The sequence below is a fragment of the Protopterus annectens genome, chromosome 5.part0, assembly GCF_019279795.1.
Source record: "Protopterus annectens isolate FY-2018-M chromosome 5.part0, PAN1.0, whole genome shotgun sequence".
NCBI classification, from domain to species: domain Eukaryota; kingdom Metazoa; phylum Chordata; order Ceratodontiformes; family Protopteridae; genus Protopterus; species Protopterus annectens.
The window spans coordinates 575,949,628-575,970,191 of record NC_056735.1 but is presented as its reverse complement, the minus strand read 5'-3'; positions in this window follow the sequence as shown (position 1 = coordinate 575,970,191).

The following is a 20,564-nucleotide window of genomic DNA, read 5'->3' as shown; positions in this document are numbered from 1 at the left end:
TAGGCTATCTGCCCTAGGGCATTTACAAGCCTAGCCAGAGTGTGTTTGGCTTTCGCCACCCATTTTAAATGAATTTTGCTATGCCCTTTTTCGAGGTTAGTATACTGTGCCTGTGTCTAACAGTGACACAGAAGTGATACCCGGAGTAAATCTACGATCTCCCATCCACTCATCAAGATTCCTCTTGAAGAGAGTCAATGAGGGACTCTGCCTAACCTGGACTGGGATTTTATTCCAGAGTGAAGGGAGCCTCTGGGTTATGAATCTGTCCCTCCAGCATGTCCTATTTATTTCAGTGCTGAGGTTCAAGCCTCTCGAGCACGTAGCTCGATGGGATTTGGATTTTCTGAGGTGCAGCATGTCCATTAATTCCGGGTTGGACATGGCTTTATACGTCAGGCACAGATCGCCTCTGAGCACGCTGTATGCCACTGAGTAGAGCTGGAGTTTCTTTAACCGGGCAGCATATGACATCTGGTTTGAGCCCTTTGATCCTCTTGGTGAGGTACTTTTGGGGTCTTTCCAGTTGCTGCAGGTGTCTGGTAAGGTACATCCCAAAAGGGGCATTGTACTCAATTATGGGCCTGATGAGGGATGAGTAAAGAGGCATGATGCCCTCCCCTGATCTAGATGTGAATCCCTTCATGATTAGGTGGGCTATATAAAATGTTTTTCTAACCACTTTGGCCACGTGGTTGTCGAATGAGAGACTGCTATCAACTTGGGTCCCCAGGTCCCTAATTACTTCTTCCGTACTTAATGGATTACCATCTATGTGGTAATTTGTGGGCACTTTGTTTTTGCCAAAGGGGATGACTATACACTTTTTGGCATTTAGCTTGAGGCCATGGCTCTGGCACCAGTTGTCTGTTTCTATGAGGCCCTTTTGTAGGATGCTTGTGTCGGCTGGAGAGTCGATTATGGCGCCCAGTTTGCAGTCATCTGCAAACTTGGTCAGCCACAGTCCTTCCGTGTTGGCCTGTACCTCTGAGAAATATATACCGAACAAGAGAGGTCCCAGGACTGAGCCTTGTGGGACGCCACTTGTAACTGGTTTGGAGTCTGACATGGCTCCAGCAATTCTAACCATGTGGGTTCTGTCCTTGAGCAAGTTTGCAACCCATCTAGTGACATAGGGGGTTATATTTAAGCTGGTGAGCTTATCTATAATGCCCGAGTGTGGTATTGTATCGAAAGCTTTTGCGAGGTCCAGGTAGGCTGTGTGGACCACCTTCCCCTCGTCAATGGCCTTGGTGACTGTTTCAAAGAAATCAACCAGGTTTAAGAGGCAGGATCTGGCCTTAAAAAAGCTGAACTGGGTAGGATCCAGTGTCTGTAGGTCCCTAATATCTTTATTTAAGAGGTCCATGATGATCCTTTCCATAGCTTTGCAGACCAAGCTAGTCAGGCTTATGGGGCAATAGTTTCCAGTATCCGTTGAGGCACCACCTTTGTGGAGAGAGACCACGGTTGCTGTACACCACTCTTTGGGTACGTATCCTGTAGTAAGGCTGAGATTGAACAGTAGTTTTATGTTTGGGTTCAGTTCATCTTGGAGTTCATGTAGGACGCAGCCCGGGACACCGTCTGGTCCCATTGATGCTGTGTTTTTTGCTTTGGAGAGGGCGGCTCTTACCTGAGCATCTGAGATGTCAGGGGGGCAGCACTCTGCTGGGATAGATATTTGCCCTTTTGGTGGGGAAGGGGGGGGGGAGTTTGCGCTGAACCTGTCAGCTAGGATGTTGGCAATGTCTGTGGGTTCGGTGTATTTTTTGTCATTTTGGACTAATTCTGAGCATATCTGGGAATTCCCACAGAGGTTCCTAACATAACTAAAGAAAGCCTTGTGATTATCCTTAGTGTTCTGTGCAATTTTTATCTCGAAGCTGGCCTTAGACGATTTTATGAGTGCCCGTAGCTTTTTGCTAATACTGATCAGAGATGCCTTCCCTTTTTGTGATTTTGCTCTATCATGTAGTAGCTTCCTCCTTCTATTGTATAGTTTGTTTATGGCTGGGGTCCACCAGACAGGACACCTGCCTTTGGAGGATTGGGTCTTCGTTTTGTTTGGGACTGCATGATCCATGCATTCCTGAAGGTGTTCATAGAATGCATTTATAAAGGATTCTGCGGACTGGGCCGTATTTTCCACAGGCCCGGGGGCTTTGAAGGATTCCACCTCAGTTTTGAGGAGTGTGAAATTTGCTTTAGAGAAGTTTTTCACTGTGGTTTTCTGGGCAGGGGCTGGGGTCGGGATGTGAATATCTAGTGAGATTAGTTTATGGTCTGATCTTACCAGTGAGGGATACACTTCTGGTCTGGAGCATAGAGTCCCCATGTTGGTGATGATCAGGTCCAGTATGTTTTACCCTCTTGTGTGAGTGGTAACAAGTTGTTCCATAGCATTTGAGTTTATAAATTCTAGGAACCTTTGGGCTAGGGTGTTGGAGCTAGAGTAATGCTCCCAGTCTATATTTGGGTAATTGAAGTCGCCCAATATAATGGTGTTTTCAGAGACATTCATATTTTCCAGTGTTCTCAGGAAGGCTGAGTGGGGTTCCTGGGTTTGGAAGGGTGGTCTGTAGCAGGCTATGAACTGGAAGGCAGTTTTACCCACTGTTAGTTGCACATGGATAGTCTCTGATGCTTCGTGCTGTGCCACCAACCTGGAGGTGTGGGTATCTCTGACGAATATTGTAAAAAAGGAAAAGGTAATAATGTGCTTAAATTGTAACTATTGTAAGCACATATACAAAGGGCAAACTTTACTATGAATAAACAATACAAAAATACATATTCTTAATGAAAATGTTTGCATGATGAAGTTTGTTGTTTATCTTTCTGTCTGCACACAATGTACCTCTTATTATATTGGCATGACAACTAGAGAATTTTACAAAAGAATCAAAGAGCACTTGTATGCTGTTCAAAAAAATGATGATACTAATGCATGGGACAGGCATTATATGAATGACAAATGCAATGTGAATCCCAATTTAATGGTAATAGATAGGGTTCTGAATTTTTATAGTAAGTTAGCAGCAGACAAGGAGTTAAAATGGAAAGAGTACTGCTGGATTGTGAAATTAGAAATGGGTTGAATGACAAAGAAAATTTTAAAATGTATTTAAAAAGAAAAAGGTTGAAACATTGACATATTACAATTCTGAATTGTAATATTTATACAAAAGTTAATTGTTTTAAGTCATGAATGTTTAATGTTTCTAAAATGCATTGTTTTAACAGAGTTTCATCTTTAAGATAATTATATGATTAATTAATTAATTGGTTGAAGATTTAGTATTTAAAGTGTTTAGTGTGGAAGAATTTTTATTCAGTCTGAAGAAGTCTTTGCATGACGAAAGCGCTTACTGAATAAGGTGCTGCTTATCTTGATGAATAAAGGCTGCTGTGAGAATTTTATTCTTTGTTGTTTGATTTTGTTGGTTTTGTTGCTGAATTCTCCATTTTATTACAACTAGCCATTTGCTGTTCCTACATGAGTATTTTAGTGTGTGCTTTTACATTTATTGTGTTTTTGTGTCTGAAGAAGTCTGGACTGTGCCCGGACGAAAAGTGTGTGTATTAAAAAAGCAGCTTAATGCATCTACAGTTTGCAGCTTCCTTTTTCTTCTACCGGATGTTTTAAAGCTGTGTCATATTTCAGATGAGGAAGTTGTGATAGCTTCCAGGGCTGCCAGCACACACATTCATGATACAGCCCTGGGTATCGCACATGGCCTAGCAGTTGATGGAGAGGAAGCCCTTGCAGTTTATGTAGACCCTACCCTACTCACCAGGTGGTGCTTTTATGTGTATGTGTGTGCAGTCTATTACACCCACTACCTCAGGATATTCTGCTATTTGGTGGAAGAGATGCATATTGCCTCATGGGCATTGAAGAAATATACGTGCTCACCGACATGTGCTGACATGGCATCCAGGAACTGGTAGAGTACCCTGGATGTTGATGCCTGTGAGATCCCCATGATATCCCAAGTTGGCCTTTGGAAGGTACCTGTGGCTAGTATTCTTAACCCTACACATATCTTGGTATCCACTGGGATGGGTTCTCCTCTGTTGGTTCTGTGTGTGAGGCGTGGCTGGCACAGCTCAACAATTTGTTGTAGGATGTCCCTGTCCACTCTATAGCACTCCACTATCTCCAGCTCATGTAGCCCCTGGTAGGTTACCCTGGGTCTCCTTCTCCTCACTGTGGGTTGATCGTCAGCATTCTCATCCTCACCATCCCCAGCCTCTTACACATATTAATGTATGAGAGTGACAGCAGCCCCTATCATTTTGTTAGTTTTGTTAGGTAAAATTTCCCCGTCTGTGTACACTGGTGGTGTAGAGTTTGTGGGAAAAACCAGAGTGAGAGGTATTTGCATAGTTTATAGTAGTGTGCTGGGCTGGGCTACTGACTGAGTAATTGGGTGATTCTGATACATTTCACCTGCCAGCTATATTAGTTCTCCTTGATTGCCTTCCTACTGCTGTTTTCCCTTCCCATTGCCTTCCCATTTAAGCCCCGAGGTGTGTCGTGCATACCCAGTACTCAGATGTGAAAAGAGCTGCTATTTCCTGTGTTTTTTTTTTTTTGTTTAAAACCCAGTGCATGGTGCGCACACCCATTTAGGCAATGTAAACACTGCTAGGCAGCCTCATACACACCTCCATTCCTTAGCAGTGCTTAGCTAAGGGCAAACACAGGCCACAGAGCTCCAATAAGCTTACAGCATGCATGACACTCCCCTTTATGAGGTCATCTACCTCTTATGCTTATACCATGGTGTTGCTGCTCCTACATGGTTGGGTGAAGATAACACTGAGGGGAAACCTGAAATTCAGTATCAATCCCTCATTTGCATAAAACTGACTGCTAATGCATGGTTACAAAACTGACAGCGTTCCCCTTAGCAACCACTATTCCATGGTATTGTTGTCTTATACATGCCATTGACTATTATGGAAGAATGCTGAGTTTAGTTTAAAATCTTATTTCCAACTTTTTTCATTATTTTTGGGCCGATCCCATTTACAGACCGCTGCCTATGCTTAAATGGCCGAAATCGTCAAAAAACAAAATTTATTTTTTATAGTTTTGCAGCTATTTCCTATGCCAATGGCCATATATTTGGCCATTGGCACGTCTATTACATTGAATACACGCTTTCTTTGGAGCTGTCATGCCTCTGTTTTGTAATTTGCAGAAATGTATTTGGTTAGTAGCCAAATACATTTCTGCAGGTTACACTATTCCTGCACAAACAATTGCCTGCTTCCTGGCTCACTAATTCACCTCATTTGCACATTTTTACCTGCAAATGGGGTAATTAGCATACAAGAGCTGTGTCTGTGCAGGAATAGTGTATGAGCGCTCGTGCACGTCCCAGGAGCTTATTCCTGGATCGCTTGTCGGCCATATTGTGTGCAGCAGCTCTTGCACTATTGCTGCACACCATGCAGAGCTTGCTGAATCCTGGTGTCTGTCTTTTTCTGTCTTCTTTCATTCTGGTACAGCCTAGAACATTGATGCAACTTTGCAAATCATCTTCATTATAAACTACTCCTTATTTCACTACAAATATATATATATATATATATATATATATATATATATATATATATATATATATATAGCAGCTTGTCTAAACATCTTCATGCAATTGCCATTCCTCATTGTAGTTAATTAGAAATAAATATTGGTAGATAGATAGATAGCAATACATAGAAGCAGTTTATTTAGCTTTGATTCAGTGGTAAAATATGAAAATTCTTGTTTGCATTGAAAAAAATGCAATTTTTTAGTACAATATATCTAGGTCAATTATGCACAGCTTAGTCCACTCAGATACATTTTAATAAATGACTCACAGTTCATAAAGTCCAGTATTCCAGCTTGCAAGTTTTCTTTCTAGGTACAGTCACTTCATTAAATTCTTTGGTTTGAATTCCACCATGTTCCATCCATGAAAAAACTACCTAGAGTCCTTACTCAAGGCATTAATCCCTCTTCACAAGAATCAAGTGTCATACTTTGTTCTGCATTCAGCCCTTCCTTTAACAAGGCTTCACACTCAGGTGTTTTCCATTATGAGCTTCACAATGAATGAGCTACAGAATATATCATACTTTTTCTAATATATGCATCTTTACTAGGTTATCTACTATATAACCTAGAATATACGCAACATTTCATGCATCATTTTAAATTCCGCAATTTTAATGCATCAAAACACAATATAAGTCTTTCTTAAGATTTCAGCTTCCCCATGTCCAGCAAAGCACACACCAAAGGTGTCATAACAGGATTTGACCAATGCTGTTTAGACAGTATATCTAGTACAGATCTAAGATAAACTTCTGCTAGACTGAACCCATGGCTTAGAGGTGGAAAGTACTTACTGCACCACAGATGACTCAGGTTTAATTAGTAACATAGGCAGTGGTGGGACCAAGCATGTGAGGATGGGATTGACCAGCTGGCAGTGGCTTTTTTCATTATATTTTAAGGGTGGCAATATGGTCTTCTGCCTTCATGACACCTGCAAAAGTGCATTTGTAGCATATGCAACAAGCAGCCTGGCAACCGTATGCTGAACAATTTTGTGCTTTTCAGCCAGGGGATTCAGCATGTGTGATATCATTCATGCACCTCCTTAGAAAAGAGCTGTTGCATAGTATGCAGGCTGCTGACAGTAGGATAACAAGTTGGTCCACTTGAGCAACTACCTAGGCTGTTCTACACCATCTGAATCTTGCCTTTAAAGAAGTGATGAGGCTGGGGAACTTGGAAGTGGGAATTTAATGGGCAAAGGGCTATTGTATTAAGAAGTGCTTGGGCCCATCCATCATCCCAACTGGTGTCACTGGTGAGATCCTTTTGCGGGGAAAACAAATCAATGATAGGACTCTCACCCTGCCTGGTGATGGGTTTGGTATGTCCCTGGAGAGAGGATTTGATAGCATCCTTGGGAGCCCAGTACCCATACATCAACAGAAAAAGAAAAGAATAAGTCTGCTGGTCAAAGATGAGTAAGACAATTAGTTGGCAAAATGGACAGGGGGAAGTACATTTTGTAGTGGTAGAAGTCAGTTTTCACATTCATAGCAGCTATTCCCAATTACAAAATGCAGCAATGCCAAACTTATTAAATATTGGAGGAGGTATTGTGCACAAGTCAGAAAGTCATTGCAATTCCAAAACTGATCAATGAAAGCTTTACATTTATAGACTCAAATTATGAATTTTTATTACACACACCCACAAAAAAAAGAATCTTTTTAAAATGATGAAAACACACGTACCTTCATGAATTGCTTAAGTTAATTATTTTCACTCTAAGGTCAGACTCCCTCTCGTAGAAAATAATCCATGGGATTTATTAACAATCATGCTGGCACCATGCTAACCTTACACAGTGTAAGCGTGTTAGTGCAATGAGCAGGAGTGCTAATCAAATATGCATTATAGTCATTACACCTACATGTTTCTTTTTCCTGGCCAGTATATAATATATGTATATTTATATATGTGTGTGTATATATATATATATATATATATATATATATATATATATATATATATGTATATATAAATATATATATATGTATATATATATTTATATATATATGTATCATGTGCATATATATATATATATATATATATATATATATATATATATATATATATATATATATATATATAATGAGAGAGAGAGAGAGATAAAACATAAACCAAAGGTTGGTGTATGAAACTGAAAATGAATACATGGAATACATAAACAATAACCACACAACAATTCCAGCACTCCTCAAAAATATTCTTAGGCTGAATCAATAATACTAAGAGTTTATTCCACACTGATGATGCCAGTAGGTGAAGCAGATCTTTGTATCTGATTTTCATTGCATGCAGTCTGTTTTTAAAATCTTATGCAGAAGAAATGTGGAAGAAACTCTTGCTTTTATTGATTCGGCCTAAGAACAATTTTGGAGGAATGTTGGAATTGTTGTGTGGCCTATATATATATGTATGTATATGTATAGGTATAGATATATTGTCTATTAAACCAAGTGAAAATAAGTTCTCTCTTTCCTTAACTACATGAAATGTTTTTTTTTTTCCAAGTACTAGCAGGTTTTGTCTCATTTCTATGATTGCTTTTCGCTAATTAGATAAAATGCATAGTTAGCATCTTTAACACAAGTTTTTTAAGCTTTACAGCAGAACACTCTCATAATCAAGTTGCATTTTTGGATGTGAATGTTATTCTTAATGAAAACATTTTGGAAACCGAATTACATCGAAAAAATACATGGCGAAATCATTATTTGTTGAAAAGCAGCATGCATCCTTAACATGTCAATAAAAATATTATGCGAAATGAAACACAAAGAAAACATAAAAGATGTAGCAAAGATGAGACAAGAGAAAAGGAAATTTTGTTTCTACAGCAAAATATAAGAAACAGAGGCTATAATGAAAAAGATGTGAATGTTCAAGAGGTTATCTCAAAGAAAAACAAGACAGAAGACAGAACCACCAGAATGATGTTAACCTACAGCACAGACAACACACAAGTTAAATCTATAATAAGGCAGTTTTGGCCAATCCTCACCCAGGATGCCAAGCTAAAAGACATTGTAGGTGAAACACCATGCTTTGGGTACAAGAATAAGAAAAATTTGAAGAAGTTACTTTGCACAAAGGTTAGGTTTAGCAAACATAAAATCGTTGGACATAAAGGCACATTCAAGTGTGGCCACTGCACAGCATGCCCACTGATTGACTGTAATAATGAATTTGAACATCAAAGGACAAAGAAGAAATACACCTTTAATGTCAAAGCCACTTGTGTAACTCCCAATGTGGTGTACATGGCTACCTCTAAACTATGCCCTGCATTCTATGTAGGAAAAACTAATCAGATGTTTAAAAATCATATTTTGAGACATCAAAGAGACATTACTAATAAAGATCCACATAATGCTTTAGCAACGCATGCTGAAAGAAATGCCGGTCATTCCTTCACTTATAAGGTGATAGAGCATGTATATAGTGGAATAAGGAAAGGTGACACTGAAAATATTACTGAATGCAGGGAGAGTAAGTGGATTGTGAACCTCTGTGCTGATATTGAGCCAGGCTTGAATAACATCATTTCACTGAAACCTATACTAAAAGCTAGAAGACCAACTATTAGCTAACATGGAGGTGTGTCTGGCTTAATAATTCATGATTTGTCACACCCCTCAAAAGCAAAAGGTATAGGAAATGGAACACCCCCAGCTGAGAGGAAAGAGGATTTAAACAGCTGATTGACAGTGTGATGATTGAATGATTGTCCCAACAGTAAAGGAAGTAAGCACTATAAAAGGAACTTCTAGTCCCAATCTCTACGATCTGAAGAAGATACCGAAAGCGCTTATCGTTTGGAATACAGAGGGACTGTTTTATTCTACATCAAGATTTTAGCTTGACATGAAGATTTTAACTTTTTCTACAATAACAGGATTTTAACTGCCATTAAATCTAGAAGCTATTATTTGATCTGTTGGACTGGTTAAGCTGTATCACAGTTCATCACAGTCACACAGCAGCTACTACATGATCAGTGTGGATACTTTGTATATCAGACTAAAAAGACTGGATACTTTGGAGCCATCATAAGACTGGATACTTTGGAGCCATCATTTTGCTATAGTATAACTGCATTCACAGCATGAATATCTTGTAAATGAATTTAATTGAAGTACTGAAAATGTATGCAAGTGTTTTGCTATATATGTTGCACCTTTAAAAGTTTTATATCATTTAACCACACTACCTATTCTCCAAGAGAACTTTACTTCATTGGCCATTGTACAGTGTTTCATTTTGAATATTGTCTTTAACACAAGTTATTTGACTCTAGATTAACATCTGTTTAGCAATTTTAGAGATCTCCTCATGTTTATTCTTAAAGCAGGTATGCAGGACAATATATTTAGGGTATACTGTTGTGACTGTTGGTACATACAGGATTATGAGCAGCTCGCTGATCATAACCTGCTTATAATGGGTTTCAGACATGGATGCAAAGAAATTCACCTCAAGTTGAATCTTGTTATCCGTGTTGAGAACACATCACAATGAGTTATGATCGGAGACCCGATCATGATTATTTGTAGTACATGGAGCTTTTGTCTTCTCCGTGTGCTACTAGTTTCCTAAAACAATCGCTACGTCTGCTGGCTTTCAAAGCAGAAAAAGAACTTAACAAGTAGTGTCAGAAAGATAGTGTAACACAGTTTCTTCTGTTTAGGCAATGACTTGGCTTACACTCATGCCTCACCACTGTCCAGATTTTTGCCGCATATCATTTGTTTGTTCTTCATAAAATCTGTGTTTTTTCTGACAAATCACTGAGGACTGAACTCATTAAATAATGACAAACATTTGAGTCTCAGACTTTGCATCTTTCAGAAAATGCAGGCGAACACAAATCCTGTTATTGTGGCAACTTTCTAAGTTTATAAAGGATGTCATGGACATATCACTATTACAAACAGCAGGTAGAAACAAGTCGTCACTGTCATTTGCTGGTCAATACTGGCAGATTTGACTGCCTAGTGTGAGACCCAACCTTAACAGGTTAACTAAAGGGTGCTTAACATTTTTTTTAAGTTCAGGTCTTGTGCTATAGCAGCACTTAATTAATTTGTCTGTTGCTCATAAGCCCTGTGCTTCATGCACTACAAAATAATTAAAATTTGCAATAAGACTGCCAGAACAGAGGCAAGGGTGGGCAAAGTGGCCAGTCACCATAGGCAGAATATGTTAGGGGGCATGTTCTTCATTATTGGCATTCTGTGATACATTTCTGGGAGCCTCTTTTTTGACTCGCATACAAAACTCTTGAGTAGAGGTGATTATCCCAAGTAGGCCATAATAACTGAAATTTTATGCTATGCCTATCTTTGTAATCTGAACTAAGACCATCCGAATCTATGGGAAGGAACAACACTGCAAATTTTATAGACAAAGATTGTGAAAAATATTCAGGACAGTACATCATATCTTCTGCACATAGCAATCACTTATGATAGGCAACTCATGAGCCACTGATGAGGGTTTGGATGCAGTGTAGCTGACTGGCATCATTTCAACACACAAATGTACTCTCATTCATCCCCTTTCATGGCAATGTTGGTCAGCTTCAAGGAAACCTATACATAGATTCAAAGATTCATATGTGTATACTAGGCTAATGATAACTAGGGCCTTTATAAACCTAGCAATGCAACCCAAATGGGTCCCACAAGTTATATGCTTTTGACATTTAAATTGGGGGTGATTGTTAGTTGAAACATGGTTTACTGACTGTCTCATTCAATGGTCCAAGTTAAGCTTAAATAAGGTTAGGTAGGTGCTTTCTTTAACATGGAAGGGGAGCATTTTCCAGTGAATGGGAATTCCCTGAGATACATATCTGTCCCTGTCCTGTCACAAGCAAAATGTAGGTCTTTAGATCCTGTAGTTCCGATGCTGCTAGTTTTATTCATGTGCAAAACTTTCATCAGAGTGGGGCACAAGGATGCCTTGCATGCCAGACAGAGATCTGTAAGTACATGGACTTTGTTTTGAGGAGATCCACATATGACATTGTGTTTATGCCCTTTATTGTTTTTGTGAGGAACAGTTATGGATGTTCCTGCTGCTGCATGTGTCTGGTAAGGTACATTATGGATGCTCCTGCTGCTGCATGTGTCTGGTAAGGTACATTATGGATGCTCCTGCTGCTGCATGTGTCTGGTAAGGTACATTATGGATGCTCCTGCTGCGGCATGTGTCTGGTAAGGTACATTATGGATGCTCCTGCTGCTGCATGTGTCTGGTAATGTACATACCAAATAGAGCATTATACTCAATGATGGGTCTGATGAGGGACAGGTTGAGTTGTACAATGACTTCCCTGGATCTAGATACCATGTCCTTACTTATAAGTTGAGCAAGATAGAAGGGCCTCTTACTATAGAAGGATTTCATCAACCTACTAGCTTGTTGTGCTATTAGCTCATTCATTTTTATATCCCAAATAAACATCTCAGATCTGAAGACAAATATCACCTCACAACTTATAAGCCTAACAAAATCCCAGGCCTAAGCCTTTACTCCTGCTCCGTGGGAAACTATGGCACTCCCTTCCTTTAACTATCAAAACTGCTACTAACCTGCAATCCTTCAAAACTTCTATAAAAGACTACTTCAACCAAGCTTAGATTTGCTCCAGTATGATCCCAGGCTGAAGTACTCTTATACCTTTTTCTACCTCTACTCTCTCTCTGTCCCACTACTAACTTACTCTACCCTCCCTTCCTCTATGCATAGTCCCCAGATGTTACATTCATACCTTTTCCACCTCTATGCGTACTATCCCCTATATCACACCCTACCCTTCTCTACTCGTACTATCCTATGCCTTCACCAATATAATCTGTTACCATATTTCATGACCTCTAGCATATTAATTGTTATGATAAGCATTTATTATGTAAATAATGCTGCACCTTCCTATTATCAGGCTTTCCATATAATGTATGCTTGAAAACTATGACTTTATTATATCTGTTGAGCTTTTATTCTGACAAACCAAGGGGCAGTTTTTCAAATTTTGTGTTTCAGTGTTATGCCTTTATGTCTGTTAAGATCTCATTCTGATAAACTAATGCATTGTTTTCATATTTATGCTTGAATATTATTACTTTATTATGTCTGTCTAGTTTTTCATTCTGTTAACGGTATGTATATGGAGCATTTCTCCCCAGGCCTCCCCTGAAAATGAGTATCTCATGACCCAGTCAGACTTTCCCGGTAAACAAATGCCAAATAAATACTACCTTGAACATATGTTGGTGGAAGGTCAGATTGCTGTCTACATGTGTTCCCAGATCCCCGATTAGTTTGTTAACTCTTGGGGCTATTTTGCTTAAGACATAGTTTTCTGAGGTGGCAGACTTCCCAGTAGGTAATATAATGCATTCCTTGGCACTGAGTTTTAAGCCATGATTTTAGCACCAGTCATTTATCTGTGTTAGACACTATTGTAAGGTGGTTGCATCTTTGTGGAATTGTATGACTGCTCCCAGTTTGAAACCATCAACAAATTTGGTCACCCAAAGGCCTTTGTCATTGACCTTGACTCCTGAGATGTGAAAGAGGAGCAGGCCCAGCACGGAACCTGGGGGACACCACTGGTAAGTGGCCTCTTTGTGGAGGGTCCTACCTGTGAGCATTATATATGGGGTTTTATGGTTAATTGTATAAGTTTAACAATGCCTAAGTGGGTTATTATATCCAATGTCTTAGCCAAATCATGGTAGGCCATATGCACCATTTTACCCTGATCCATTGCCTTATTGATCTTAACAAAGTAGTCCACTAGGTTAAATAGGCATGACCTTCCTTTGAAAATGCAACACTAGGATGGATCCAGTGTCTGAATATCTCCTATGTCTTTGTTTATCATTTCTGTTGGAATTCTTTCCATGGCTTTGCATATAAGACTAGTCACACTAATGGATCTGTAGTTTCCGGGATCTGTTGACAGTCCACCCTTATGAAGACAGATGTCCATTGTAGTCCTTCATTCTTGTGACACAAAGCCTGTTTTGTGACTATAGTAAAATAGTAACTTCAGTACCCTTGATAGGTCATATTTTAGACTATATAAGAAGCATCCCTAGATATTATCATAGGGCCATTGAGACTATATTCTTGGCCTTAACAAGTATACCAGGGCATGCTCTCTATAGCTGGAGGGGATAGGTTTGAAGATATTTTTTGTGGGGGTTGTAGCTGTGCATTTGTGGAGGGCAAAGATGGAAATTACTATGCCAGCTAGCAGATTCTCTATATCGCCCATCTCAGTGAATGTTGTACCTTTAACACTAGTTCAGCATACTGCTATGTGCTGCCTTTTTAGGTTTCTGATATAGTTGAAGAAAACCTTATGGTTTTCTTTGCTCATGATAACATCTTAACCTCAAAACTGGCTTTATTGAACTTAATTAGCCCACTTAGATGTCTGTTTCATTTGATGACAGAGTGCTTATCTATATGGGATTTAGGCTTCCAGATTTCACCAATGATTTTTTTTTTCCTTTTTCTGCATAACATATTTAGTTTGTGATGACACCAGTGTTGTTTGTTTTTGGAGTTAATTTACGGCTATACAGCCACTGACATGGTTATACAGTTTTTGTAAACAACTCTGCATAGGCTGCTGTATTCTCTGGTTTTGGAGGGGTAATGCATTTTGACAAACTATGACTTAATAGTTTGGTTTGGAATAGTTCCTAACTGTTATTGAGTTTACTGGGGTTACTGAGCTGATTTTTTTATTTTGAAGAAGACAGCTTTATTGTCAGACCTTATGGGGGGGCATGATATGGTGGGGGAGGGTGAGTCAGTGTACTCCCATATTTGTGAGTATGAGGTCTAGTATGTTGGAACCTCTAGTGGGCATATGCACCAAATGATCAAGGGTGTTTGCATTTTTGAAGTCCAGAAATAACTGTGCCTGCAGATTTGAGGCCATGTAGGATTCCCAGTCTATAGTGATATAATTAAAGTATCTTATCAGTAAGGTGTTAGGTTGGAGGGTGAGTGTCACCAGAGATCTAAGTATGCAATATGAGTTTTGTGGGACATAGAGTGTGACCTATAGCCTATGATACAGGGTTTTATATACAGTGCAAAAATAATATGTCCTTCACAACTCCACCACTTCATCAAAGCATACATCAAAAAAACAAAAAAGGCAGAAACACAGCTAAACTGTTTAAATTTCTTTACTTTAACACACTGGTACCTTGGCCATTTGCCTTCAACAGACAAATTGCAAATACAATCAACTTTATATACATAGCTTCAAACCCCAATGAATCCAATTAAATACTGATTGAAAATGTACATTTTACTAAAATGTTGCATACACATTTTTTAAAGTAATACATACACATTTTATTAAACACAGCCATCCTAAGCATTTCAAATAACTTATTTTAAATAACTCATTTAAATACAAATTATTCAGAATTAATTAATGAACTATTTTACAAAAAATTTTATAAAATATATCCTTTATAATAAACTAAATAGACATGACAATAAAAGTCTAATTGATTCAAACATTTATACATTTATAAATATAAAAATAATTATTTTAATAAAATTTCATATATTAACCTCAAGATTGAGACCCCTAGGAAACAATGTCCCATAGTTAAGAATGAACTTACTTTCTAACTCATTCAACCTTCTCACCATATCACCCCCCTAACTAACACAGGTTGTGCCAAAATACTAAAGAAAAAGGAACTAGTGCTCCCCCCATGGATATTCACAAAATGTTCAGCAACTGGACTCTTAAAGTTTCTATTGGTAATGTCCCTTAAATGTTCCATGATCCTAACTTTTACTGCTCTTTTTGTTTGACCAATATACCCTTTTACAGGGATGTTCAACAAACTATTCTGAAATTATAATCAACCTAGGACAGGAATGCATCCATTGCATCCATTCTCAGATCTCTGCCTTGTAGCTAAAACTGTTTCGCACATCCCTGATTACCTTCATTGCAGCCAGTAAGAGCTGAGTGTTATTCTTCCAAGTCATCAACATTCATTGTGAAGTAAGAAATCATCATGTCTTTTCTGAACCTGTGTGATACACAACTACAGCTGAAATCCAGTCATAAGTCACAACCCTCTGCATTTCATGTTATCAGCACTCCTCCCTTCCTCACACAATACTGCCACAGAACAGCATGCTGCAGCTCCTGGAGTCTTTCTGTGCAGCAGTTGTGTTTATGTTGGCACTGTGGGTGAAGTTGGAAAATGTTTGATTCATCTTTACATCATACTTTAGACATTCAGAGAAATGTACAGGCTCCATGCAGCTGTAGATTTTATATGTCATGTTCCAAGTTGAAGAGTACCTGGTAGACCTGGCGTGGGAATATGCTGTGTAGGTGTGATATATATTTTCTTTTATTTTCATCAAGAGTCGGATGTGGACAATTGCTTGAACACAAATATATAACGTAACTGCTGTTGCATTTTTTATGTTTAATAAAAGTTTGGTAGCTGCAGCTAATTCTCCAGCTTTATGCTTGATAATAAATATTGTTTGTAAGGTGCAAATGGCATGAAACAATAGTTGTCACCTGAGACTATATTCCTTTTACTACAAATACTGCAAAGATTTTACTCCATGGTCCAGGGTCATACTGTGAGGTACCAACAGAGATATCTAGAAAGTGGAATCTGATTATGATAGGCTGTCATTAGTTGAGGGGAAAATAAAATAATACAATATAATATTAGAAGAATGTGTACATATGTAGGTGACTAATTTAATGGTCTATTTTCTGTTCCAAGCAATAATACAGTGCACACCTCAATGAAGCAGTATCATAGAACAACATTTCCAAGAAAGGTGCCCCTTGCCAATCAGTTATGGCGTACATCTTCTGTCAACAGTTCCAGCAGTGTGATTTAACAGAAACGTTGCTGGCACGTTGATTTGACTATAACTGGCTTATGTAAAAAAATAGTTAATATGTTTATAAGTAATGAAAAACTAGACATACATCTTTTAGATTTTTTTTACTTTCTTGAGCCAGTGGCATAGAATTAACATTGTTATGGGGTTCTCTCACTGAGCTTGTCATATGTTTGTCCCTTGCTAAAACATTGTATATAATCCATGAATAATAAATGTTTCTTCTTTAGCCCACAGTGATGCCTTTGTAAAGCAAACTCACTCTGCTGTCACCATCCCAATTGCTTGCATGTGAACACAGTCAATTATTTTGGGATAAGTAACAAAATGTCTCTAAAGAAACAGTGTAGTGGATAGCACTACTCTGTTTTACTTACAAATGAGATGTATCTTTAGGGCAATACTCTTTATTAAATCCTGTCCTACAGCAGAAAAAGCAGGGACTACGTATCATAAAAAACAGGAGAGTTACATTGTTTCATTTTACCTGTTGTTATGGCATTAACAGTCAGCAAGGAATAATGATAACTGAAACGATATTTTACTTAAAATAATGATTAAATAATGATTGTGCCACTATAAGGCTTTCAGTCAATTCAAGTTTATGTGCATATGCCTGAGTGTCATTAAGTAGAAATGGGCCACATTGCAAAGCATTTGCTGATAAAAAATAAGCTATTGTTGTAAAAACTAATGTTTTTATGTTCAACGTTTAACTGCAAAGACTGCAGTTAAAATGATTCAGTTAATGATATGCTTGAACTTCAGTAGGCTTAGACATTGTACATGTGTCTTGACTTTCTTACTGTTACAATCTAGCTTGAACTAAAAGCATATTTTAGTGATGCAAATCTACTAAATGATTTTTATAAATTTGTTTTCTAAAGACTATTAAAATGTATGCAACTTGTTTCATGAATTTGATTAAATGTATGTGAATTGTTTTATGGATTTGTTGGAACTGGAGTCATATGGGACTTAGTTTATGCGGCTACAACTTTGTGAAAAAAATATGGAAGACTATGATTGGACATAAGATTTTCAAGTAGCATTTGGGTTGCAATTAGTTCACTAAGTTACTCAAAAAGTATTGCATTTAAACAAATAATTTAAGATATGCGGTAAAATCATGGTGGCTGAAGGGCTGGCCATATGGATCAGACATTCTTGGCTTCATTTGGATTTAGCCATTAAGAAAGCACTAAAGCTGCTCAACCACCACTGCACCAGTCACCTATAACTATTCTGTTGACTCATTGTAAGCCTGATTCTCGTTTTGGAGTCAGGTATATGGCTCTGTCAATCCTCAATGACTTAGACTAGTTGAAGACTGGTTGAGTCCTTGCTTATGGAACTGGGCATGGGATAAATCCTGGGACAAAGTATATTGCCCCATGTCAAGCATTTTATGGTCGTCCATGGTCAGTATGTATGAGTGCATGCATGAGTGTGCCTTGAAAGGGAGAGAGAGGAAGAGGGAGATACATATACAGATGCATAATAGTCATACTGTAATGGACATGAAACAAGGCATCTCATAAATAAGCCACTCACTGCAGTATACCGAATTTGCAAAATTTACCCCTTTCTACAGAAATTCCATTTTTCCAAACAAGTTCTTCAGGAAGCTATTGCTTTTCAGTTTTATAAGAGCAGAGCATCTACATAAAAATCTGTGCCCTGGGATTCAATAATACCTACACTACGTGCCCAGTAAGAGAACAGACAACACAAGGATAACTCACACCTTCCTCCTCCTAATTTTAGTTTTCCTACTGATTTTCTTGCAGATTTAAATATTGAGGTGATTCATAAAGGTTACAACAAACTGTAGACTGCATGTAAACTTAGTCTAATCTTTCTGACTGACTAGAAAGCACAAATAATTTGGTAGGGATGTTCTTGAATACAGATCGAGTGCACTTAGTGTAGATATTATTGAATCTGGCCCGTGATTTTCTCTTTTGACTTGTTTGCAAATAAAAAAACTAGACTAATACTTATGTAGCCCTTATTTCATATGTAGGCAGGAGATGAGCAACTTTGACAACAATACATCTTCAACATTTAGTTTTAACTTAAAGCAATTTTTACCCATTTGTTTAAAATATAGGAAAGATTGTGGTTTTTTTTAGCATTTTACTTGATAAAAACACAAGTTTTATGAGCCTACTGTAATACAATTAATAACACTTTTTTATAATTACTGGTTGAAAACCTTTTGTGCTTGTACATTGCTATCATCCTTTGTGTTTAAATGTATTCCTACCAGCATTTTTGTAGATATGAAAAAGGTAAATATTTCATTTGTTTTTCATGATAGAAAAAAAGAACACAAGACATTTGTATATAGTAAGTTCCATGCCAGCACTCCTCTCCTTAATCTATTTACAGTTGTCTTTTAAAATAAGTAAATACCTTTTGTATATAATTTTGCCAAGATACAGACACCTGAAGCTGATTCCAAAAAAATCAGGGCCAGATACAAAAATAACTGAGATAGTATAGCAAAGATCCTCCAACAACCAACATAGCTACTCTAATTCCTAAATTACAACCCAGCCCTGGGCATGACACCTTACAGGGGTACAATCTGCACCTTCCTTCATATCTCCAAAGTACCATAACTTGTAGTCATGCTGTGAAAGGAGCAAGTAATATGATTCCAAAGTGATAGTCACATCATAGATTTGGTTGATCTGCCAAGTTCACTGAAACTGCATGGTGCCACATCTCTACCTGTATGTTAGCAACATTGTTGTAGGCAATGAGCTATCCTGTAGTACCAGCTGTGATATGCATATGAAGCAATAAACCTCTGAAGCTGCAATATGCTGCACAGGAACCTATATGATGGATTAGAAAACTGCTTGCACGACACATACCAAGGCCATTACGCATACAGTCTTAGCATCCAAACAATATGTTGGCCTAACTCTGGGTCTGCCTTAAGGCCCCTGCTTTAACAGTTGTGAAAAAGGGACATCTTTTTAAATCAGGGACAGATCACTAAACATAACATCACACATGTACATTGCCTTTGACTACCTCCCAGTTCTGCTTCTGTCATCTTGCAGTACAGACTCATCTGTATGTTGGTCTTGATACTGCAGGGTAGGCTGTCTGAATTCCCACAATGTAGTGCCTGCAATCTGCTTTTCTATTTCTAGTGGAGGTGTAGCATCACCACAGCAGTCTGACTTCAATAAGCTACTCCATTGGTTTGGGGTTTTATTCTGGCATGGTTAACCAATGTAACACTCAGAAGGACTGTGGTGTTGGGAGCTTAATTCTCCTTTGATACTCTTGCAAAAAAGTGCCACCAAAGCTCATTAACATATGACATTTGAGGTCTAGTGGAATGCTACTTTACAGAATCAAGCATTGAGTATACACTTTTGGGTTCCCACAGTTGTAAATGATGTTACCCAAGATTAGGAGGATACTGACTAAATTATGAATCTCTGCTTCATACAAAGCACACTATATATCCAGTATATAAAATGAATTTCAGAAGCCTTCCATGTTAATGGATCATACTACCTCTGCATGACATAGACATAGACTAACAATGGATGAGCCTAATGTGAATGCTCTGACACAGGATAAGGATGGCAAAAAACACAGTGCCACATCTATGTAATCAGTAGTACTACAAGCCTTACTGGGGTAATGCTGTATTACCTGCAATACTACTGTTAGGATTACACAGGTTGCATGTTTTCTGTGTCTGTTAAGTGTGTTGCAACTGCAGTAAATCAATATTTCTGTTATAAAGTCAGCCCCGGTATATTAAAGGCCTGCAACTGTCACATAAATACACCAAGTCTAGGACACTGGAATACTGGTGACAGTATGGAATGATCCCTTTTTATATCAACAGGCATAGTACAGGAATATGGGCCATCCATCATGTAATACTTGCAACTATACTACTGACATACAGGTTGATGCTATGATCAATGCTAGAATGGGCTATTGATTACAAAAGGCTATACCACTGCATTCTAAG